We start from the raw sequence: 24,731 nt of genomic DNA on the forward strand, positions 1-24,731 counted from the left end.
CTTTTTGTGCAGAAGTAAATAAACAAAATACTTTTGTGTGCAGAGGTAAAACAACCTAACGGATTTTTTTATCTTCTTATTTAAAAGTGTGGCTTGGCTTCGTAATGTTGACTAATAAATTCACTTTTGCATTCGGGGGTGACAACTACCTAATAAAAGTACGCAACAAAATACTCCCCATCCTTTTAACGCATGTTGAAAGGAGAGCTAATATTATTCTTTATTGTTCCTTTTTATAAAGCACACTTTGCTGAAATATTTTGAACAAAGAACGAACGAGGAAGTGAAGAATGTATTCGCACGTAGAGCCCCGTTTAAAGTACAAACAGGAGCAGCGGTGGAGGTGATGCTGTTATTTACCTTCGCCACGGTTCTGTTTCCAAACACCATTATTCTCTTCTTACACCCGTAGCGCGCATGCAGTCATACGTAAAAGCTCACACAGCGTTTGCGCGTTTGCATCGCGTAGGTCTTTCCAGTACACCGCCGCTGCCCAGTACACTGCGACTGTTATTTCGGCCTTCTGTGATGGCGCAGCAGCGCCGGACGCGGAGTTTTCTAGAGGGAGTAACAATGCTAGTGTTACTGTCGTTTTATGCCTGCAACCGCTTTCTCCTATTGCTCATAGTAGATTGGAGTACACAGTACCCAAGTGCTTCTCACTGGCATATTAATTCCTGAAGTACCTTACTTCAGTCTATTCTTCCGCCGGTCACATTAGGTCCCGAGACGCTCATAGTGAGGACAAGTTTCTGAGCTGATGCCCCAGGCGCTGATAAACGTTCTTTAGTTTTCGCCTGAAAGGCAAGGCGGTGCGTACCTCTTCATAACAAAATGTAAAGACACGAACAAAAGCGGGGGAGCCCTAATCAACGAAGGAGCGTCTCACAAAGTCAATAAAACTGCTCGCAAAAACAAGCGCTCGTCTTTCTTTTTCCCCAGTGCCCTCGCGCAGCAATCACCATGTGACCCTGGAAGACGGCCTCTTGTATGTGGCTCCCATTTTTTTTTCTTTTATGGTACGAGGGCTGGAGAGAAATCCTACGCTCCCTGCAAAACAAAATGAAAAGTGTCGAATACTCTACCTGAGTTTATTTGTGTTAACGTAACGGAAGTGCTGCGTTAATGTTAACGTAAGTGCAAGAGGAGTTTAAAAAGAGCGAAAGAGACATGATCCTTCAGTGGCCTTTGAAAAAACTCCAGTTAATTTCAAAATCGAGCCCTCGAACCACAAAACAGACTGCCCAACTTCGGGCACTTTCGGTATGTTTTTTCTTCGAAATTACAAATTTGGTTTAAACCGGAAGGAAGAGCCAGTGGTCCTAAAGCAAGGTTCAACACTTGCATCTTCTTGAAGCCTAGTTTACTGTTTTAAGCAAAGCACCCTAGCGTAAGTATATTGTTATTTAGGTGCACACGTGATGTTTTTGCAGTAGCTTGCTTTAAGCCACAGACAGTTGTCTTCCTCCACTGCAAACTGGTGCTTTGATTGTGTCAGAAATTCTCTGTTACTCTGATCTGATGGACCGCAAAAAAATAATTTAATTGGTGTACTACTACCTCATGCATTGCTGGCAGTGAAAGCACAAAAACAGAAGTTGTCAAAAAGCGCCATTTGCTACTCACAAAAAAATCCGCCGTGTTACGGAACAAACCGCAGTAGTTTTCGTGTTCTCTTGTATATATTATTTTATTTAGTGGGATCTAGTGTGAGACTGTGTGAGTCTTTACAAAACTGTTCATACGGAAGCGGCAATGAGGACCAGCTGTTGCTGCTCTACCGGAATGTTTGCTGGAGATGTTTTGAAGGAATTAAGAGGAAGGTTGCATTACGGCTCTCTCACGGAAGCTTAGGCGTGTACAGGATTCAGCAACTTGTTGTCGAAGGTGCCGGACCGTACCATCAGAAAATTTTAGGGAAATTTGGCAGATTAAACGAGCAAAAAGCACCAACCAAAATCCAACCAGCTAGCCACACCGTAGCCTCTAACTCAGATATCCACCGACCTGTCCACCTAATCCTGCCAACGCAGAAGCAATACGGAGCTTAGTTAGACCAGTACAACGGAAGGCTGTGGCCCATAACGTCAGGCATTCCTATACCACACTGCTACCGTCTACTGGGACTATTGCGCTACACGCTGGGTATCTGCGTACGCATGACAGTGCGGTTACCAGTGGGTCCACGAGCTGGCGAACTAGACTTGCCCAATGCCTTCCCCAAGCTTGATAGGTCGGTCACCCATCAGTTCTTGCCTCATCCTGAGGACGAACGCCGCCACCTCAGACAGCTCCTTTACTTTGACATTCCACCAGCAGTGCCGAGTAGCCGGGAATACCTGCCTCCTGTTCTGCTCCCGATACCGAAATCTTAATTATTCCAGCGCATTCTGAATACTCTACAACACACGACGTCGTTGCAAGATGTAGACGCATTTCCAAAATACTCCGGAAGCATGCGGTTCTATCAAATTCAATACAATAATGTATTGAATATGGTGGAACCCCGTGACTTTACGCTAGAAACGGCAAGCATACCATCAAGTTGGCGAGCAGGCGAAGAATGGGAAGCGAATCGTAAAAGTCACAATAAACAGGCGGGACACCCCTGCGTCTCAGCATATCATGGTAAGCGTTTTTGCATGTGCATCGTTTCGCATACTGGCCGTGTATACGCTTTGTCACTTTTTTGTATTTGAGCTTACGATCTACAGTTAGTGGCCCAGCGGTGATGCATCTGTTTCTAATGCTAAAGAAGTAAGTGGAAGTCACACAAGGAATTCTGCTGATTATTTATGAATTTTACATTGCTCAGCGTTAACTGCTGAAAAGGGGCAGATGTAAGTTAAGAGAATAATGTTTACGAGAATGCTCCTCACATCCAACACATTACCTTCGTATGCTGCGGGAACTTGAAGCGTTTGGGTTCATAAAGCGACCGACAGGCTACGCGCTCTTTGTCTTCTTATCAAGCTGAAAACACGAGAAATTGCCGTGACATACGCTGGACATTGAGACACCCCAGGTTGTGCTGATTTAAGTTTTTTACCTGCTGTATTGCGTGTTCAAAACACCTTTTTATATTTACATGGCTTCCGTCTTAGGCAGCGTATACTGAACCTTAGTGGTACAGCGGGTCGCAATCTTGACTCATAAACGGGATAATTTGGAGCTTAACTCAAAGAAAGTGGTGGTAATTTTTATTGTATAGATACATGCGAAAGTATGACTTTTTTATGTTGAAGCCAAGTAGCCGTCCCTGGCCCTTAAAATGGCTTAAGGGTGGTACACAGAGTAACCGATCCACCAGATTTTAGGGGAAATCCCCAAGGTATAGTAAGTTTTTGCGAAAGAAAGTTAACATCCACCTGAATGCAGCCATGTGGCTACCAAGGAAAGCTATACAGCTTCCTCGGAAATTTCGCAGTTGGAAAAGAATTCATCCTGCTTATGGATTCGAACCCGCGACCACCGCTTAACCGCAGCAGTCGCTCTCCCAACTGAGATAGCCATGAGGCTATCCTGTGCTATTAGCGCTGTGCTATTAGCGCTAGTCTTATGTGGTCTCTACTTTTGTCCCGTCCTTACCGCGCTACTTAGCCATGTTTCACAGTTCGAACCAACTAGCCCACATTTACGCGTTGCCACGAGGCTAGTCGTTTGTAGCGCGAGAGCGAATTGATCAACAGCTCGAAGTAATCGACACGTGGTAATCGACCAGATTTTAGGGGAACTCCCCAAGTGCACGTCAACGTCCCAAGTGCACTTCAACGCCCGGGACACTTCGTGAAGCGAGATGACTCTCAGCCAGGGTACTATTAAGACAAGAAATATCCCTGTCTGCCGCCACCATGTTAGCGCCTTGTTTTCCCGTCGTTAAGCTGATAGCTAAAGAAGTCATGCGAAGGAATTCCCAGGCGGCACAGAAAGTGTGCCCCAAGACCGGCCCGTCTATGGCCGCTTTCTGGCATGTCCGGCCAGCATCCAGGTTCTGGCAGCCAGTGATCATGCGTTGAACGGCCACTATTCGGCAACCAGCGTTTCGGTATTTTTCCGTCCGCCCGTGTCCGGACGCACAACGGCAGCTAACCGGCTGCCAGATATTCAGTTCTCTTACGGCTGCCGATGTTGAGAAAGAGAACGGCCGAAGTACGGCCTTAGGGCATACGTTTTTTCTTCGGGAAGCGGTAATCGGCCGAAGCACGGCAAGCGACCGGCCACAGAATATGCGTATTCTTGCGGCAGTTGGTGTTCGAAAGGAGATCGGCCGGAGCGCGGCTACCGTGCATTCGTTGTTTCAACGGTGAACCGCGCGTCCGGCGGTAGAATATCCGGCAACCAGTGTTATGAAGGATACCGGCCGACGTACGGCCCCAGAATATACGTGTTTCATTCGGTTAGCGGTCCTCGGCCGAATTATGGCAAGCGAAGGGCCACAGAATATTTGGCAACCGGTGTTCAAGAGGAGACCGGCCTACGTAAGGAATCTGGTTATACGTCATTTTTTCGGCAAACGGCATACAGCCGAACAACGGCACGTGCCTGGGCGCCAAGAATTCTTGCACAGACGTGTTTGGAAGGAGACCCACCGGTTTTTTCCTGGGGGGAGAAAAAGCCGTTAGGGAGCCGAACGACGGGGACGCGTTTTTCATCCGCATCGTGTTTCTACGTTTTAAATGAACGAACATCGTTTGTCAAACAGTAATGAGTGTTCTCGGTGAACGGGCAAGGTGCAAGGACTCACTGGAAATTAGCAGGGAACCTTTTACGCCATCTAAATGTCATTTATTGCCACAAGACTGTGCCACACCGACGGGTGAGCTAAGTCTCGCCAGTCATCGCCGCTACCACATCTCTGCCGCCGGCTTCGTCGATGCATCAGCTCGAGGCTATTCACCCCCTCAAAAAATGGAGAGCATTGGAGACATCGACCCGGCAGAGATGTCCGATCCGAGATGGAGATGGTTCACCAAAATAACTGGCCTTCAAGGGCGTCGAGCAAGGGGCCACCACGCAGGAGCTAAACCGCCACCATGCCAAGGACTCCCCACCAAAGAAAGGCAAGTGCGGGCAAAAGCGCAAGTTATTCTGCTTACAATTAAACTGCAACAAGCAATGTTGCACTATGTTGTTGGTGGTACACGTAGAAGAGACTCGCTCGTGTATTGGTAGGATCAACTTCATGCCCTGCACTATATTACTTCATGGGATTTTACGACTGCCTATTTAGAAAAAGAATTATTTTAAATTTGCGATAACAGAGCCTTTTCACTGACGAAGCCTAGCTGTTAATTTAGTTCCGATGTTTGAAGGTGAGCTTAGCTACTCTTGGGATATGACTCATTTGGTTAAACATAATCGCCAGCATCCTAGCAAACACGGATTTTGTCAGGATTCTCGTGCTCGGTCGCGGGTTCGATTCCCGGCCGCGGCGGCCGCTTTTCTGATGGAGGCGAAAAGCAAAAACGCCCGTGTGTACGAGATTTCGGCGCACGATAAAGATCCCCAGATGGTCAAAATTAATCCGGAGCCCTCCACTACGGCGCGCCTCATCGCCTGCGTTGCGTCGGCGTGTTAAACCCTACAATCAATCAAATCAAGGATTCTCGTGCTCAACGCAGATTGTTGAGTTCACGCACGATTTGGCTCTTGCAATAGATAAGCTTAAAGTGGTTGACTGCATATTCTTGGACTGCAAAAAAGCAAATGATGGTGTTCCATATCACCTTCTGCGTAGTACATTTCATCCTATGAACTGAATGAATCAGTTTTTGCATTGTTATCACTATTGGCCCTATAGCTTTGTTTAAAAGTACTGTTCAGTTTACCGGACTATAGCGAATGAACGTGATTCCGTATACCTTCAGCTTTATTCGAATTTAATAACATCCTGTTGTGCTGATTCAGAAAAGTTTTTGGATGTTAAACAGTGTGTTAACGGCACCTTTACAAGAAAACCTTCATTCCAATTGAATACGTATACCGTAAATTATGCTGCTGTGACAACGGCCGAGGAATATAAATACCTAGGAGTTTATTAAGGGAGTGGTTAGAGGTTAAATAGGCAGGTTCACACCATAAAAGTTACGGCTGCTTATGTTTTTGGTTTTCTGAGACTAAATTTCAGTGAACCTCCATCTAACTGAAAAGAACAACCGTATTTCACTCATGTGCGCTCAATCTTGGAGTACGCATGTGTTTTCGTGGATCCCTACACCAAAGAGTTGGTTGATACGCTCGAAAACATACAGAATATGTCAGTGCGATTCGTATTAGGTAAGTTGCACGCTCAACTTAGCATTAGAGAAAGTAAAAGTAAACTGAAATGGCAGGACGTGAAAGATCACAGACGAACCGACAGGTTGAACTTTTTTCGTAATATCTGGCATTCCAAAACTGGAGTAGAAGGGGGAAGTATGACCAAGTGCCATTCTACATATCGCAAAGTGGGACCGCTAGCTTAAAGCAAATTATTAACTTTCCTTTAAAGGTGACGCCTTGCGCGATTCATTTTATTTTACATCAACTGCAGTGTAATTATCTTCCACGTATGATTGAATTAACTGTTTATATTGACGATTTTCAGCGCGCTTTGTAGAATTATTTTGTTATTTTGTCTCATATTTAATGCTTAGTGTTATGTATCTCCCTTTTGTAATGCATGAAAAAGCAAGCAAGCATCAAATAAATAAATAAATAAATAAATAAAACAATGAATAAATAAATGAATAAAAATAAATAAATAAATAAATAAATAAATAAATAAATAAATAAATAAACTTCCAGAGGCGCAAGTTTGCCTCCGACGGGTTGAGAACCCTACGCATTCAAACTTGACCAATAAAATATTTATTGCCCTATTCGTTGCAGTATGCAAAGTTTCCTGTATGCATGCTACCATTGCTGTGTTATTGGTTTGAAACAAATTATGTAACTCTAATTTTACGCCTTTCCTTGCGTAAACACAGAGGAATACAACTGCAGCCACCTGTAGCCGGACGCCATTCTCAACGCGTCTACAATTTTTTGAACGTAGTATGACATTAGAAGAAAATTAAGTTCTTTTGTACTATTAAGTGGTGTGGACGTATACTCACGAAAACAACGTTAAAATAGATTGAAAATGAAAGTACCTGTTCGCTCCTTCTTAGGATCAGCCCTGCGCAAGATCATCAGAAAAGTTGATCGAGTAGAAAATGTCTTTGCAAGAAAAATGGGCAAAAACTGGACATACTTTTTTGTGAAGGAGTTATATTAAATGCTCCTGAGTGTTTTGTTGAGAACCAAAACGCTTCGTAAAGGCATTCACGCCGGTTTTATATACATCAAAATTGGTCAAGCAACTGTTATAAAAATAGTTTATGTAGCCATAGCATGAAAGTGTTCCAGAATATTGCCCTAAAAGAAATTGGCTAAAAGCGGCGCAATTTATCTGTCTGAAATTCAACGCACTAAAGTATGCGCCCTCCGCCGCCCCCCCCCCCCCCCCCCCTCCTCTTTTCCCGTTTAGTACAGGTAAGCCGCCCCACAGAGGATATCAGGACCTGGACAATACATCTATTCAAGCTCTACAAAGAACTGAATATTTTCTGTGTTCGGCAGTAAAAGAGGCACAGCAATTAAAGGAACGACAATTCGTGAGCACTGTTTAATAAATGAATTTTGCTGTCAACTGAGGCTGGTAATTAAGCAAGGCTGCGCTGAAAGCTTGACGGCTGGTGATTGCGCGCGAGCTCACTTTGATGTGGCTGCATTGGACCCAAAATGCTGGGTTTGTGCTGCTTCTGCACTGCGCGATTGAGTCATCTGCTAGCGCGACATGCAGTGACCGGCCTCAGTACAGTTAACGTACTGTGGCTGAACTCCAATGCCCGTAACACGGCCGTATTTCCGGTAGCTTTAGTCCGGCTGGAGTTCGACGACCGCATCTCGGCTGTCCTCCGTCGACCGTACTTCGGCCGTACACGGGTTGCTTTGGAATGGCCGGAGCCCTACGGCTGGAATCTGGCCGTATGACCGTAAGCCGCTTGACTGGCTGACGGACACTGGCCGTTGGACAGCCATGGGAGTACGGCCGTATACGGCCAAAAGGCCCACATTTGGACATGGGCCGAACATGGCTGCCGGGAAACGGCCGGACCGAAAATCACCGGTTAAAGTACACCGGCCTGTTTTAGGCCGAACAGTCCTGTGCTGCCTGGGTTCCTACCGCATTACTATCCACCTCGTATTAGACCCGAGTTACGGTACGGGCATTTTTCTACGTGGTGAATAACAACAACAGTGCCTGGAATAGGAAAAAAGTCAGCGATGCCTCCACCGGCCTTGACCTACTACACACTTCAGCATGTATATCGCTGCTATGGCGGATATATCCCCGGACATGCTGATGGGTCTGTGACTTCCTAATCTTCCGCCTTAGGTGTTTGGGTAACATCTTCGGGGGTCTCTGCGAGCCAGAAGCTCAGTAACAAGACATCGGCTACAAACACAAAGCTGGCAGCAGTAAGAGCTGCGCTGCCGATTGTCAAGGACTGCCCCCCAAAACCCTGGTGCTGAGATGCGGGTTGTTTTGTGGATGAGGAGGTTCCGTTTGACTGACGGAGAAGAAGCGAGGCACGTGACGTCAGACAACGGCAGACTCTATTAACAGAAAAAATGAGGAATATACCCAAATTACCTAAAAACCAATCTAATGAAACGACTAGCTCAAAAGAGTTAAGGCTCACATCTAGCAGTACTCGGCGTCAATGAACTGTGGCAGTACAGTTACTCGGTGTGATGGCTGCAGGTGCTGTTGACGCTGGCGCTGGCTTCCGAAAAGTCGGGTCCTTCTTTGCCGTGTGCTAGGCTGTGGGCACTGCCGTGGTGCCCTTGTCGATGCCGGCGCTGCGGCTGATGAGCAAATTGGTCCGGGTCTTCCGTGGTCAGTCTCGGCAGAGCTGCCTCGATGTCAACGGGGGAGATGTGGCTCATAACCTAGGTTCCCCGAACTTTCTCCTCCGGCAGGTCACTCTCTGAACCTCGTTCCTCCAGCTCTCGTGCCAGCACCGTGTGGCTTCCTCGTCTTTCTCTCTCAACGCAATCTTTTTTCGCCACCGCACGCTCACCTCTTCCTCGTAAGTTCTATATGCCGACCCCTGTCCAGTGAGCAGCGCCTCCTTACACCTGGGTAGTTTTCCTGGAGTCCCGTACTGCGCTACAAGCGCTTCTCAAGCGAGGAAGTAGTCGAGTCTAAGTGATTCAAGAAATCTACTTAATACACACAGACACTGCGCAACGGACCCACTATTTAGTTGCAGTGGTTGCAAGGACACTGTGGCATCACTAGCAACGTTATATCTGACCGCCTCGCACGTGAGGGCCATCACAAGAGCTCACCATCTGAACTCCCTTTATCCAGGGAGGACGTCAACGTATTAGCCACAAAACTCGGATGCCGCATGCAACTGCAGCACTGGCGGAACCCCGACATGCAGTACGCCCCCTTTAATCTCTCGACCCGCAGGGTACGTTTCGTATATCTCACGGTTTATTCATGCAAACAGACTGCTATACATCACCTGCGCCTCAAAGTAGCCAATACCGAAAGCTTTAGTAACAAATCGGTCTGGTGGCATCACCTCTACGTCCCCTTTGCGGTGTACGAGAGGACAGTGAATGCCTGTTCTGTGTTTTTCCACGTTTAAACTCGGCGCGAACGACAACGCGAAGTTTACTACGAATGAATGAATGAATGAATGAAACCACGTTCATTTAACATTATAATGTGCCGAAGGCACTGCGGTGGAAAGGACTACGATGTCGTAGCAGAGGGAAATAGTAGGGCTGCCTCCCTTATATTAAAGGGCGTTTAGAAGGGAGCTAAGTGGGTGCCGCTTGAATCGCTTGAATCGTGTGGCTGTCGAGGAGCTGATCACCAACCGGTGGCGCCGCCGGATTTTAATGGAGCAAAACGAGTGCTCGCCAGAGCTTGGTGGCTCGATCAGGAGGCTCGGGATCCGGACAAGCCCATGTCCGGAGAGAAGAAGGCCAGGGTCTTCGTTTTATGGTAGGCAGTGCACGAAGGCTAGCTGTAATGTAAAGGGGGCACTCCCAACACAGATGGTCGAGATCAGCGCGGCAGTTGCACGTGGAGCAGGTGCCAGTTACAGGCGGTGGTGCGTCACCTTTGTGTAAACGGATCAGCAGAAAAGGAGTAAGGAGTGTGCCTGTCTAAATTCTCCGAAGCAGGACAGACTCTCACCGTGTGAATACCTTCGAGGGGAGCAGCGGTATCAAAAGTGGATTGCCAACTGCTATGAGGTAAGCCGCACGTTGTTGTTTGGTGAAATACTTGTCTGCCATCGGATCTGCTAGCTCGCGTGGGGTAGCTAGGAAAGGAAAAGGAGTACCGGAGGCTCTGGCTATCGCGGTGTAAAGATAGGCGTGTGCTAATCTATGAGCCTTCTCATTGCCGGGCATACCTCTATGCGGGGGGACCGAGAGGATGGTAACATCGTGACCGCACTCACGGAGTAGGCACGCACGGTGCCGGGTCTTCTGCAGCACATGATCTGTGTAAAGAACATTAGCGCATGCCCGATGGGCAGCCTGAGAATCAGTGTGCACACGATGGTGAACGGGGTCAGTTTCAGATGAAGTTTCGAGGGCCCAATTCAAATATTCCAGAATGGCCATTAACTCTGCTCGGGTGCTGTACATCACCTCTGTTGATAAATGATTGCGTCGGTTCTCGCATCCATTTGTTTGGTCGTACCACGCAGTAGCATAGCAAGTGTTACTGGTACCATCTACCAGAAGTGCAGCGTCCGTGTATACAATACGATCAGTGAATGGGAGGGAGCTCGTAGCCTTAGCATGCCTCTTGGCATAGGGAAAGCGCCGCACTCGCTGAGTAGGGTCAATATTAGCCGGAAGGGGCTTGCCATCCATGAGTACAGTGACTTCCCACGGCAAGGTTTTGTTGGGCAGAGTGGGCAATGTGTGGATGTCATACCCGAGGAGCATTAGCGTGTATCGACTGGCATTTGTGGCGAGAAGCCTCATCTCCTGCGTAGGGATGTGCATGTCGGCGAGCTCAGAAAGGTTGCAGAGATTGCTGCAGCTCTTGAGTGCATCGAGGCATGTGTACCTTGGAAGTCCAGTGACAATACATTTGGCCTCGTTAAGTAGTCGATTTAGCGCGAACAGAAGTGATCCGCGTGGGCAGGGGCTTAATGCCTCAGGCCTGGGACGGGCTCGGACTTGAAGCCGTGGGCCCATGCGTGGGCTCAGGGTTAACTTTTTGGGCCCGGCTAATAATATTTCCGGTGTTGTGTCCACGAAACAGAATTTAAGGGAATGTTCTCAGTTTATTTCGATGCACCCTTTGGATGTTCGTGCTATGCATTGTTTTATAAACGTGTTTTGCTTGGTCTGATAGTCAGTGCGATGTAATTTTAATGGTGTTTATGTACTGCATCAATATTTCATATTTTGGGGTATAAGGTAACAAAGATACAATTACGATGAATGCCGTAGCTGGAAAGAATTATTCCTGACTACCTGGTACTCGGCACCTATGTCTATGTACATGTGTGTTTTACATGTCGCACCCGCCGAAATGCGGCTGCCATGACCGATAATTGAACTTGCATGCTAGGGAAACAGAACCCCTGAGCAATAACTACCGGTTTAAAGCCTTTAATTTATGTACAAGCGCCCCCAAAAGTAAACGGAGCAAGGGTAAAAGATTTTCAGGGGATTTCTCCGCCATGTGTCTAGCCAGCAACCTTTAGGTGAATTTTCAAGAAAGTCAGTCTAGAATAAAATCGGGCCGCATGTATTTTATTTATGCCGACAGCAGCATAAAATCAAAATGAATAAAATTTCACGAAGCCGTGCTCCGTTTACTTTTGTGGGTACCTGTACATACTCCTGCGTTGAAGGAAGCTGACACTGAAGGAAGCTCACACTAACGCGTGAGACGAAGGCACCGAAGCTGGACGCAACCTTCACGACCATCACGACGGTTTAAAGGAGCCATGAAGAGAAAACACAAGTTTGGTTCATTCGAAAGATTGCCTCGTTAGAATCATACTGACACCACTTTTAACGTAAACTTCGCTCAAATAAGCTACATAATTAGGCAAAACGGGACTGGTCATGCGACCCACCAGCTCATTTCCCGCAACAGAACCTATGATGTCACATGAGCTAAGCTCTGCGATTGGCGGAGGCTGGCAGAAGTAGACGCAAATTAGGTAGAGCTTACAAACTAGACGAACGAGCGATTTGCGCTTAAATTTAGAGCACATTCTTTACAAAGCAATAAGAATGATGGGACAAACAGTGGAAGTTACGAAAGCACATGTAAACATAGAAGTACTGATGCGTTCTGCTGTTCGTACTGCGCAAAGCATGCTTAGTTTAGCTGCACAGCACTGCGGGGCTTGGGGTTGTCTCAGACGACACTGGCCGATTGACGCAAGCAACGGTGTCTTACGTGACCCCATTTGTCGAGCGAGCACTGTTTCAGGGAACGAATATTTTCTCCGAGAACAAAAACAAGCCAGGTTTAAACGCGGGCAAAAACAAACCAAACGCTTGCCACGGTATGGTGGCGCCATCTAGGTTACGGAACGTAAAGAAACGCGGGAACAAACCAACACCGCTACAGGGTGGAGACAACCTTTGAACGGTCCCGTGCCGCCGCAATTGGGCCAACGGGCTCAACGCGTTATTCTTTTCGTTTCCCACGAGACCTAGCAACGCGAAACAGAAAATATGATTCAAACTTCTTCAGTAAACCGCGTTGCGGCGATAATTTTAGCGCGGTTTTGACACAATGACTCGCTTCAGCGGCGAGCGAGCAACCAAAAATGGCGGCGCCAGCGTATACGTGTCTCTACCCTGTACGGCGGATGCGTGAATGAAGGCACTCTAGGCTGCAGAGCGGTCGGTTCCTGTGATGTCATTTGGGACCACGAAAACGCACGATTGAGCGGGAAAATAAAAATTTTAACCTAAATGGTTTAATTTCTCAGTGAATAAAGCACCGTTTGTATCGGGACAAGCGCTGGGGGCACTATAAAACCGAAATCTTTCGAATAAAACCAACTTGCATTTTCTCTTCATGGCTTCTTTAAGTTCACAATTGCAGCTGATTGGCTTTTGTGCTGCTGCCGCAACGGCCTTTACACCATCATTGTTGCTTAAAGTGACAGCTTCCTTCACTTTTTTGGAAGTAATAATGGTTCGACGCAGTAATGAGAGGTTGTGTCTATTACTACACCAGGGTGGCCAATCCAGCACTGGTGTGTGCTACCGGGAATGGTCGCCGGAATGAGGCCGCACCCCAAAGCCTCCTTCTGCAATTTTATCAACACGCGGATTTTTTTAATCAGGTGCGAATTGCGTGGTACCGGGATTCGAACCACGGTCCTTCTGAACGTGAGGAGAATGCTATTCATCTACGCCACCGCTGCACCTTTGGAAACCATCTTAGAGGAGCGTACGCTATGTCCTGTCTTTATCGTTCTAAGCAAGTGTTGCCACGATAACCGCGAACGCGGGAGTTTTTTCTTTGGCCATTCACGACAAATCTTCCAAGTGGTATACTTGTCTTGCCAACGTGCACCGATTAACTTGTCTTGGCAACGTGCGCCAATTATGCTGGGTGGTCACCTCGAGGCACGCACACACGAGCGCTAGGTGTTTTCTTTTCAACTGCCGGGTGGTAGCCGGACCTTAGCCAATCTGCCTAAGGTGGTATGCTTGGCTTGACAAGCGTGCGCAGGGGACGCTGCCCGGTCATCGCGAGGCACACAGACAAAAGCTCTAGGTGATTTCTTGGTTTTATTAACTACCGGGCGGTCGCCGCGAAGCCCGCGCTTACGTGCGCGCGCTCAGCGATTTTTCGGTATTTTAAATGCAGAGCATTTCAGTAACTCACGATGTCACCCGAGTTGACGTCCGTAGTCGTTGTCCGCACCCCTCCCCCTACACTATATAAAAAAAAATACTATCCGGCGCCTGGTTTCGATCCCTCGACCCTGCGGGCGGAACGCGATGTACATGGTGCTTTACCCACTGCGCCACAAAGCCGACACAGAATGGGAGGCTACGAACGCGCCTTATATCCTTCACTCATTCAAACTACGTCAAGAAGCTGCTGATACAACGCGTTCACTACCACCAACTCCCCAAACACTAAACGTTAACGCAATACACCCACCCCCTATGCGACGCATTTACTCTAGTCCCCCTCGTGGGGAGATGGACCCAATTTTTTAGCTGGGGGCCCGAAAAATTGCGATTTGCAAATAAGCTTCGGTCTTGAAAATTTCAGCATACCTACTCGATGCCGAGACAACCCTGTGAAGTTGCGAAGATATGGATATCAAAAGTTATAGTGTATCTGATGTAAGAATACGTGTTAATATTATGCCGATGGGACGTGAACTGAAGACGGTGGAAGCTAAAGTAAGTGCACTACTCAACCATAATTTTTTTTGCATTTGAATCCAAGGTGTGCTGTACAGACTACAGGCTCATGCTTTGTCTCATTTTTGGACGAAGTTTAATATAAATGTCCTCTATCGTCTAAGCACGGTCATGGTCGCGGACAGTGAACTACCGGACCTGAGCGGGGTCTGGGCTTGAGACTACGGGCAGCGCAGGGCCCAGGCCAGCCGCACTTATGAACGCCCAGGCCGGCCCGGGCCCGGGCAAGGTGTTATGGGCCCGGCTCGGGTTCGGGCTTCACAAAGCGGGCTCGGGCCGGGCACGGGCCTCAGAATGAGACCCGTGCAGGGCTGTACTAGGTTCAAAAATTATCTTTGTAATGACGTCACTCCGAACTCAGTGACGGGAAGAACAACACACGTTTATTCTTTTTCCAAAATATGAATCCGCGTATGTTGTGTGTTAGTCTGAGCTAGATAATCTAACGGCATCTTTTTCGTGGAAATATTATGTGGGTCAGTGCTTTGATCTGAATCCTAGTAGACGTCAAGTGACCAGTTAACTATTTTTGTCTGTGTGCGCGTTCTGGAACGCACGGGCGCACAAGGCCCAGGAATAAACCTAGTTTTCCTAGCTTCAAAGCACCCAAATTCTTTCAACTTATCGTTATTTGTATAATCTCTTGAGCCTCCGTGCCTGCAGCAGAAGAAAAGTTCAAGTAGCTTGCGAAATATGCGACGTTGCCACAACAGCGCTTAAGTCGGAATGAAGCAGTTTGTTTTTAATGCAAAGTTGTCACATACATTCCTTATTATTGAATGGTACCCGGTTCACTCTTTGGACACCATACCAATTTATATAACAGAAAAATAAAGCTCTACATTTTGACCGCAACTCACCTTTGGCAACGGTACATTAGCAGTTTGTCATTATGAGCAGCAAATATGCATTTCTCTGGATCGACCTACCAAGACCATAATTACTAATACTTTGTTGGTAATCACACGGCCTTGTTATCTTGTGGGTTATCTGAGGTGTTGTGTTACGTTGACGCCAAGGTGCTGTTCTAAGCGAAGTGCCAGTGTTTTTTTCCTCTGTCGTTCTGGTTTGGGCTAACATTTACGTTGAAAGAAATGCCGTTCAAACATAAGGTCGTCAAACATAACCATTTACAGTGGTTATTCCTGCTTCTCTCGCTTGGCCGTGTGTCTAAAACAGGTTCTAAATATCTTTAATTACTTCAAAATGTCGTTGTTGTTGCTTGTCAAAGCCATGTTAGCAAGTCAATATGAGGCCAGCATATTTCGTGAAGCGGCCTTTTTTGACGTTACGAATTTCAAACAATGACTCTAAAAAATTACCTATAAAACAAACCTTACATAAAAACGATTTAAACAACCGGTTTATATCTTTTGTTTCTGTTCACTGTCGGGTATCTTCGTGAAATCTACAATAAACGTTAAGCTTCTGCAACAACCCAAGTATAGGAGAGTAAACATGATCGTATTACACCCAAATATCAGTTCCGCCAACCGTGAACAAAACTCCCTTAAGGCGTGCGTGTTACCTCACTGCAGGTAACGAACTATTTTCTCGCTTAGGAGCAATACGAAAGGTAGCTCTTCCGCCACAATATCTGCCGTTTAATCTCCCCTGCAAGTGCGCCAATACGCGTCGGCTTCGCGGTAGCATTCCTTGGTCAGCAGGATGACCTTAATTACTCGCACGTAGGTTGCAAACGTAGGTCATAAGATGGCTGCTCCATTTCAAACTAGCGGTTCGTGCTGACCACGCGCTGAAAGATCGCTCTGCGAACGCGCGCCCCTCTGGTATTCATTATGCCCGGAAGTTGCACTGAGCGCTAGCTTCAAGCAAGTCAATGGCGTTCTACGCCTCCTTGAAAAATCATCCGAGTGGTTATGTCGGCGCCAATGCGTGAGTACCCTGGGGCAGTTTGCACATTTTAACGGTGATACCCCTGGTGAAGAGCAATGTAACCAGAAAAGATTTCTATAAAAATCCACTTCTATAGTACGCAGCGGTATTCCGAGCAGTCAGGAGAGGCGAAATTATAAATATTACGTACGCTGAAATAATGAGTTGCTAACTAGAAAGTGCGTGCTAAAACATTGTTACAACCGGGAATGCTTTTTTATACCGGTTTTCGCTTTGCGGAACAAATTAGAACCAATAATTACCCGTGCGAAAGAGTTGACCGTACAAACACAGGGTGTTTCAGTGAACACTCAAAAATTCCTGAAGGTAGGCTTTTCAGAAAAAAAAGGAATTCTCTTAGGAAACAAGCTGTCTGGTTCGGCGGACGTCAGTAGTTATAAGAAACATGCGAATTACATAGTTAATTAACTAAAATTGTCTAATGAACTTTTTAATTAGCGGAGTATGGCGGTTATTGCCAATGGCGAGTTTGTAGCTACGGAGAAGACGATAACCGATCAGTTTTTCAAGCAACAAAAAAGACACTCTGTAGAGCCCAGCAGCCCGCAAAAATCAAGTATTTTTTCCACATGAAACCGAAACGCAGCGCACATGGTGCGCCAGAAGTGTAGTGAAAACGCAACATCCGCTGATGACGTGTTGCAGTGACTGTGTCGCCAAATTTAAGAAGGCTCTAGTGATTCCCCACGCTAGGGAATCAGGTGATATCAACGCCATCGCCTCCAGTATTTTATCAATGATTAAAGATCACCTGATACCACGGCTAGCGTTATCCTTTCTTTCGTTGGTAGGCGCAAGAAAAAAGCTAGCCATATCGCCCACTGCGCGGTCGCCCGTTTCAGGAGCCCTAGTGGGCGTTGGCGACAGTTTGGTTTTTCTTTTTTTATTGTCTTGTCCACATCTGAAGTGGCTACCAGTCGTGCAAAATGTGAAACGTCACCATCCGTCAATTTTTTTTTCCGTCACGTTTTTCTGCTGTACGTTCATAATCACTGCGTGTTAGAAAGCGCATCAGACAAAGGAAAGGTTTGTTTGCTGGGTGAGGAAGGCTTTCGGGGCTGTGGCTGCATGCTGAGGCTTCCTAGCTAGGGAAAATTGCACTTACATTTCGAATTGGCCGCCACATTCATCGAAACACGTCACCAGCGGACGTTGCGTTCGCTCAAGACTTCCAGCGCTCCTCAAACGCCGAGTGTCGTTTTTGAGCGAAAAACAACGGCAGGTTTCCTCGTGCTACAGGGCTTTAAACACCGACTTTTTCGTTGTTTTAAAATAGGATGTGAAAACGTGTTCTCCGGGGCTACAAAATCACCATTTACAATAGCCACCAAACTCCGCTAATTAAGAAGTTAATTAGTAGAGTTTAATTACCCACCTAACTAATGTGCACGCCCTTCATACTACCTGGCGTCCGCCGCAGCTAGCAGTCTCCTTTTGAAGAGTGTTTCTTTTTTTCTCGAAGAGCCTATTTTTTTAAATTTTTGAAAGTGTTCGCTGAAACACCTATATTACTTAGCAAAGAAGAACGAGATGAATTGCTAACGGGAACAGTCAACAACAAAAAACTTCTTTACCTTGGTAATCTAAGCGAAGGCAGCCATGATCGCACTGCTTTTGTAAGCGTACTTACCTCTCTGTGTCGTCCTTGAATCTTGCAACGTTTAATTTCTCCTGGAGGTCTTCCTGTTTCAATTATATAATTTCTCGTTATTGTTTTGAGAGTTCAGCATACACACCTAAACAAGAGGCAAACAGGTTATTAAGGTCTTTTTTGTGAAGCGGTCAGTCTCTAGACATGACCAGTGTGTAGATGTGTTTGAAACGTGCCTTAAAATTTTTTTCAAGCAACTATTTTATGTCGGAAACCAACTTTTCGAAGAACCGTTGCCGAATATATGTCTTAATAAGCTACAGTGCCTATTGTACTTCGTCTACTATAAGCGACTTTGGGATAAGCACTCAGTATTTTGAGGGTCTGGAATAATAATCTTGTTGGTTAATACATTTTGTAAGGACATTGGCATTTGCTACTGTAGACTATCTCTTTATTTCTCCCGGTTACGCTTTTTATATTAGTGACAACCTTCATATTAGGAATTCCGCCATTGAAATGGACTCTACATTAAAAAGCCTTGGGGTCATATTGAAAGAACACATGACATGGAATAAGCATGTTTAAAGTATAAGTAACAAGATTCCGCACGTAGTTCGCATTCCAAGGTGGCTCCTACCTTTTCCCGATAAAATAAAAAATGATATACAACGCACTTTTTCTTTCACAGATTACCTACTGTCACTTTATTTGGGGAAATACCACTCTTTCAAACTTCGAGAGGCTACTCCTATTGCACAAAAGAAGGTGTGGGTGCATCTCTAACGCACCCTTCAACAAAACAGGGCATTTTTCTTATACCAAATTTTACTAAATTTTACTAAATTTTCACTAAACAAAAAAATTACTAAAAAATTATTTAGGGAAAAGAAGGGACTCAACTTTGTCGCACAGCTGTCGTTATTGCACAGCTGTCGAATAATTAACACCAAGTATCACACGCGCCATCAAGGACCCTCGAAAATACTTCGTGCGCGCGCAACGTACGGAGATGAAATGCTGGCAAACACGTTGTCATCGCTACTAAATTCATTATTTCTGGGACGTTTGCTCGTGTCCTATTTTTCTTTTTATTTAAGTGTACTTGTGTATGTGCCATTCGCCTTAAAAGAACTTTTTTACAGTATCAATTGTAGCAACCTGTAAGATTGTAACAAGGATGAAAGATTGTATCGAATATTTTGTTGTATAAGTTTTGCCTGCTCTTGGTTGTTCGGGAATTTTGTTGTTTTATTTTCTTTCTTTTGTGTTCTTTTCCTCTTACTCTTCTTTTATTACCACTTTATAATGATGTACCGCTATCCCCGCTGCTGCATATTCAACGTTGGTTGACTTTATATTGTTCTTAGTTTCCTAAGGAGGTGGGGACCCAGTCGCGCTGACCTTGTGAAGGCGTTTTGTCTGTGCTTGCTACCAACGTCGCGAAAAAGGATGTTGAACTACAACAATAAAAAGAAAACACAAATATGTTAGTGCACGTGCAAAAGGTCTTCCACATTCACACATGATATGTTATTCTGTTAGCTAGACCCCAACTGTCAAAGTAATGTCAATTGCTAATAGGGTACTGAAAATTCAATCTCCATTGTTAAGAGAAAGACGGTTGAAAGACAAAAATTGATCCCACGCAAACTAAGCCAGGGTAAATAATCCAAACTGTTTTGACCAAGTCGAAATGGTCTGATCGCATAGACGTCGACTTCATAACAAAAGGGCGCCACGTTTGAATTCGACCACGGGAAGCTTTTTTTCATTAGAAGCTTGATGTGTCTTCGCTTTCCATCATCATCGTTTTCCGAAACCTGTCGTGTGAAGTTGGGTTTGCCTGCATCTGGCTCTAGCGCGACATCGATCGCCATCAGTGAGGTAAAGAAAAATTCGCTTTGAAAATATTTCCGAGGAAAGAAGCAGAGATACCGCGCCAATACGGTAGTGTATCTTCATTATCCACATTACAGGCAGCTGGAGAAATTTCTCGCAAGGTTACTTCCTTAACCCAATGAACGTTTTTCAAACAAATAAATATTGCAGACTCATCTAACGGCCCGCACATTGGATCTTTCTATCTTTCAACCGACTATTAACTCCTGAAGATAACTTTTACCTGTTTTCACTATCTTGTTAATCGTCGTTGTTACGCCTTACTCAAATAATATACACCCTGTTCTGCAAATGAACATCGTCATTTTTTGTCCTGAAAACACGCACCAAAAAAGAAGTAACTGAATAAAAATTTGCAGTGGCTTAGCTCAGCTATGCCAGAATATACGTAGCGTGAGCTAAGGTTCAGCTGGTTATTCTTAGGTTGCCTTGTTGTCTAGTATTAGCCGATTATCATGCTTACTGCTGCTAAAACGATTTGCAATCCAATCCAATCTTCAATCCAATCCAGTCGCGGCGGCGGCGGTGGCGGCGGTGGCGGTGGCGGCGGCTCCAGTGCTCAAGCTGTGCGCTACGAGACGTCACAGCTCCACGCGCATGCCCAGCACGGGAGCCACCGGAAACTGCTCAACCTCGGCCAGTGTAGCTAACGCTACAAAAGGGCATTTTTTGGTGCGTTTTAAACTAGAGGTACCGCGACGTTCGCGGAAGTATTGCTTTGCCTTTGCACAGTGATATAGTAAAGTAAAAAAACAAACACATTCTTCAGTTTATTTCTTTTTACCAGATGACGTACTTAAGGTTTGGATTTTGCCGTCATTCTTTATGCGAGGTTTTTTTTTTTCTCAACACTATAATGGTAAAATTGCGAACCGCCTCATTCGTGCAATCTGAATAAACGATTTTGTATATTTTGGTCGACATCCTTTTTCGACGCCTGAAGGAACAAGCCCGTGCAAAAGACGACGAAGAAGACAAAGAGGACAAAACGAGGATGTCAAAACGGGACGTCGTCGTCTTTATTTGCGCCGACCTATCCCTTCTTTGGTCATGATTCATACGCCAACTAGCCAGCAACCAAAGCCTATTAAGCCTTATTTGTGACCATCGCCTAAATTCCTATTTGACCGTTTTATGTGACAGAGATTGCGTAACACTGTTTCTGAACTCAGCAATTTTTCAAAGTATAGCGGGGAGCTCCCGCTTCACACGGGTCCCCACTCTGAACTAAAAGCCATATTCATGATACGTCCCAATTCCAGAATCTTTTTTGAAACAGATTGGAGAGTTTACTGTCAAAAATTATATTTTTAATTGCGAATGCATTTATTAGCCGGGGGTTGTCTTGCTCCGTTGGCCGGCGTGCGCCTGCATTCCTCCAGGGCGAGCGCACGTGAGCGCGCGCCTCGTAGTTCTGCCTTCGTCGTCGTCGTCGTCGTAAATGCGAATGCATTTCTTAGTCGGGGGTTGTCGTGCTCCGTCGGTGTGCGCCCGCACGTGTTATCTCTCCGCGCTCCTCCTCGCCCCTAGCAACAGCTGTGGTGCGCCTAGCAACCGGAGCAGGTGGTAGCTCGGGCGGGAGTAGCGGAGGGCAAGGGGAGAGGACACGCCCGAGAGAACTTGATATCCCACGCCATTGCCACGTCTCCCGTTCGAGACGCGTCTCTGTACAAGGACTTGTACACCCTTGCCTACACCGGAGACGGAGTCTTTGTGGTGACCGTGTACCTCGCGCCCAACCTCGCTCGAGACGCCGTTGCCGCGCAGCTGGACGCGGCTATGGAAAGTGTGCGCGTGCGCTCCAAACCCTCTGACCCCATAGTCTTGGTTGGCGACTTCAACGTTGACGTGCGCAAGAAGAGTGGCGAGTGGCTGGTCGAGTACATGCAGACCAGGCACTCTATGCATTGTCTCTCTGCCGGCTTCGACACGTGCCCCACTACCATTCACGGGAGTTGCATTGATATGGTCTTTACGCGAAACTGTGACGCGCGTATGCTTCTCAAAGACCCTTTGACCGTGCACTTTAGCGATCACAAGGCAGTGATTGTGGCCGTCAGGTACAACGATAACACAAACAGGTGCTGATGAATAAATTATTACGTTCACACTCTCGTCATTAATTTCGCCATTACTCGCAACACAATCATCGGTGCACCCAATGCATTCGCATTTCTGCACGATTCCCTTCGGGGAGGTGCGGGGGAATTGTTTTCATGTAAATGAATTTTATAAATTTCCTGCCGCAAGATGTTTTCAATTACGCTGACTACACTGAGCGTTAATTTATTATGCTGTTATAGCATATAACCATCTTCTCGACTCCAGTGCAAACTTTGTAATTTCTAATGCATATCATTGCAAAAAGCGACGTTCCTACCATATGCGCTTCTCATATCTGCTAGGGTACATCCCCTGGTGCTCAGAGTTAAAAATTATATCCATACAAAAAATTGTTGAGTCCAACTCTGGAAAGGATTAACACCTACGGGAATGGGTAGTCACGTTTCGTCTAAGAAATATTTGGTCGGTGGTAGGATGTTGCTACAACCGCTCCTTCAACCGCATTAAGCTGAATTTACGTTTTCTCTCCCTCTCTCCTTCTCTCTGTTCGTCTCGCTAAATAGAAAACGATATTCTAAAAAAAAACATAAGTTGAATTTTGAACCACGAAAATTTGTCCCCAGTAGGTTGCAATGTATTTGTACGGTATTTGGTGGTTATGGTAAAGAAAAACAGAAAAAAACTCTGCGACGCCAAACAAACTGCAAGACATCCCGATTTTCTATTATATGCATTTAACGTAATTAAACAAGACGCTCCTTAACGTGTTGCAAACTTCACTCTTCGAAGGATATGTTCTGAACACCAAGAATTTTGATTACTGTTTTGGTTTTAGTGCAACCCATTCAATAAGGGCGAACGTACCAAAAAATATATTCCGCCTGCAAAGTTCCTCATTTCTGTGTGCGTTTTTCACCACGAGCGCTCATTTCCCAAGCTCTCTTTTGTATGGTGTGTCCTCCTTGGTTATTTGTACAGGAGGGCGAAGCGAGCTGAAATCTTCGCATCTGTCCGTCTCTCTCGCACGTCCGCTCCTTATTTATCGGGGCAATTTTTCATAATTCATCATGATCGCAGAAAGTTCTTTGACACGAGAGCGTCGCATGAAACATTTTACGCACACTGAGAAGTTTTTGATGTTGATTGGTTTGCGCTCGCCTGTTTGTAGTAGCGCAAGGAAAGGCTATATCTTTCGCAAATTTCCACAAGCAGTCGCATGGTGGTGCATTCCCCTCAAGAATGTATACGTTTAGCACGTTTTTCAGTTTTTCGCAATGCGGTTAAAAAGATTTTAACAGTAGTCCACAGAATAAAACAAAGATTGTTAGGAGTGATCTGTACCAACAGAACTGTCGAGAAAAATCTTCCAATCAAACTTAGACATGCGGGCTCAAAAGATTGAAAAACGTTTCAATACGATGAAATATAAACGGTAAATAGAAGTCGCTGGAATGCCATCTGGTAAACGTTGCTAGCGATTTCGTTTTGACATTTGGTTATTTTCTATAGGTTATTTTTACCATTTCTAGTCATTCGCATAGTCAGAAACAACTAATAGCAAAGCATAACTGAAGCTGAAGAGCAGCCGGGGCTTGATCAAGTTTTACTCCCTCCAGCGCGAACTTTAACGAATAAGCAGAACACGCCCGAGATAAATGATTCACACCTGGACTCTGCACTACTACTTTAGCATTTCTCTCTCTCTCTCTCTCTCTCTCTCTCTCTCTCTCTCTCTCTCTCTCTCTCTCTCTCTCTCTCTCTCTCTCTCTCTCTCTCTCTCTCTCTCTCTCTCTCTCTCTCTCTCTCTCTCTCTCTCCCTCACTTTCTCCCTCTCTCTCTAAGGCTCTGTCGGACTTTAGGATATCCAGACTCAAACTTTACTTTCACCGGTGCTCAATCGTTCTCTACGTTTCCAAAGCTCACCTCTCTGCTGCAATATATATCCTCGGCTTTGCGAACGCTACGATGCTTCTTTTGGCTTTAGAGCGGATGGAACTTGCGTCTTGCATGGAGCTTAAAAGTACTGTGAATCCTGGGCATTATGGAAAATTAAAATGTGCGCGAAAGTTTTTTAAAACGTGACGTATAGTTTGCTCATTTCGCTGAGAAATACTGGGGCCGGGTATATTGCTGGGCTCACTTATTCGCAAACGAAGGGATGTAATGTAGAGCGGTAAAATCCAATTTGGCGACTTCGTTGCACCCACTCGCCTGATTTGCATATATTCGGGTGGGTGTTTTGCTCTTCTAAGCACTCCATTCTTGTCATAATTCGGTATTTTCAATGTAAGAAACCTCTGCAATTCTAAACTGCAGACACTGCGTACTTATAAAATATTACTTTGCCTTCGTTATTTCTGGCTCAGAAAAAGTAGGCATTGTGTTTTTTTTTTTCTTTCTAGAAAGCAGTTGCTCAGCACAAAACAGTGGTGCGAGGGGCAGTACAGCACACCGCTTAGGTAGCAATAATACAGCGTGATTTTATAGAGGGGAGTTTGCCTGCGTTTGTAGCGAATACCATCGAACTAAAGAGTGTCTTCATGAAAACACTGGAGGTCGAAATCGCGTAATCCGGCGGCTAATAAGAATAATTGGAAGCAAGGTTGGAAAGGGTGTAATGTGCTCCGAAAAACACCAGAAGAGTCCGAGTGATCGTCGACGGCACTGCGTGATAAGCGTGCCGCAGTTTCAACACAGCAGGTTTTTTTTTTGCGCTGCAGATGAATACGCAGAGTTGATTCTCTCGGAATCGCACATTCAACTAGCAGCT

General features: G+C 45.8%; 1 pseudogene; it reads right to left on the reverse strand.

Moving 5' to 3' along the window:
* Nucleotides 1-9,864: 9,864 nt before the first annotated feature.
* Nucleotides 9,865-11,010, reverse strand: LOC144180624 (uncharacterized; annotated as a pseudogene).
* Nucleotides 11,011-24,731: the final 13,721 nt, after the last annotated feature.

The sequence above is a fragment of the Haemaphysalis longicornis genome, unplaced genomic scaffold (genome assembly GCF_048455015.1).
Source record: "Haemaphysalis longicornis isolate Haplotype H1 unplaced genomic scaffold, Haemaphysalis longicornis Haplotype H1 scaffold_4, whole genome shotgun sequence".
Taxonomy (NCBI): Eukaryota; Metazoa; Arthropoda; class Arachnida; order Ixodida; family Ixodidae; genus Haemaphysalis; species Haemaphysalis longicornis.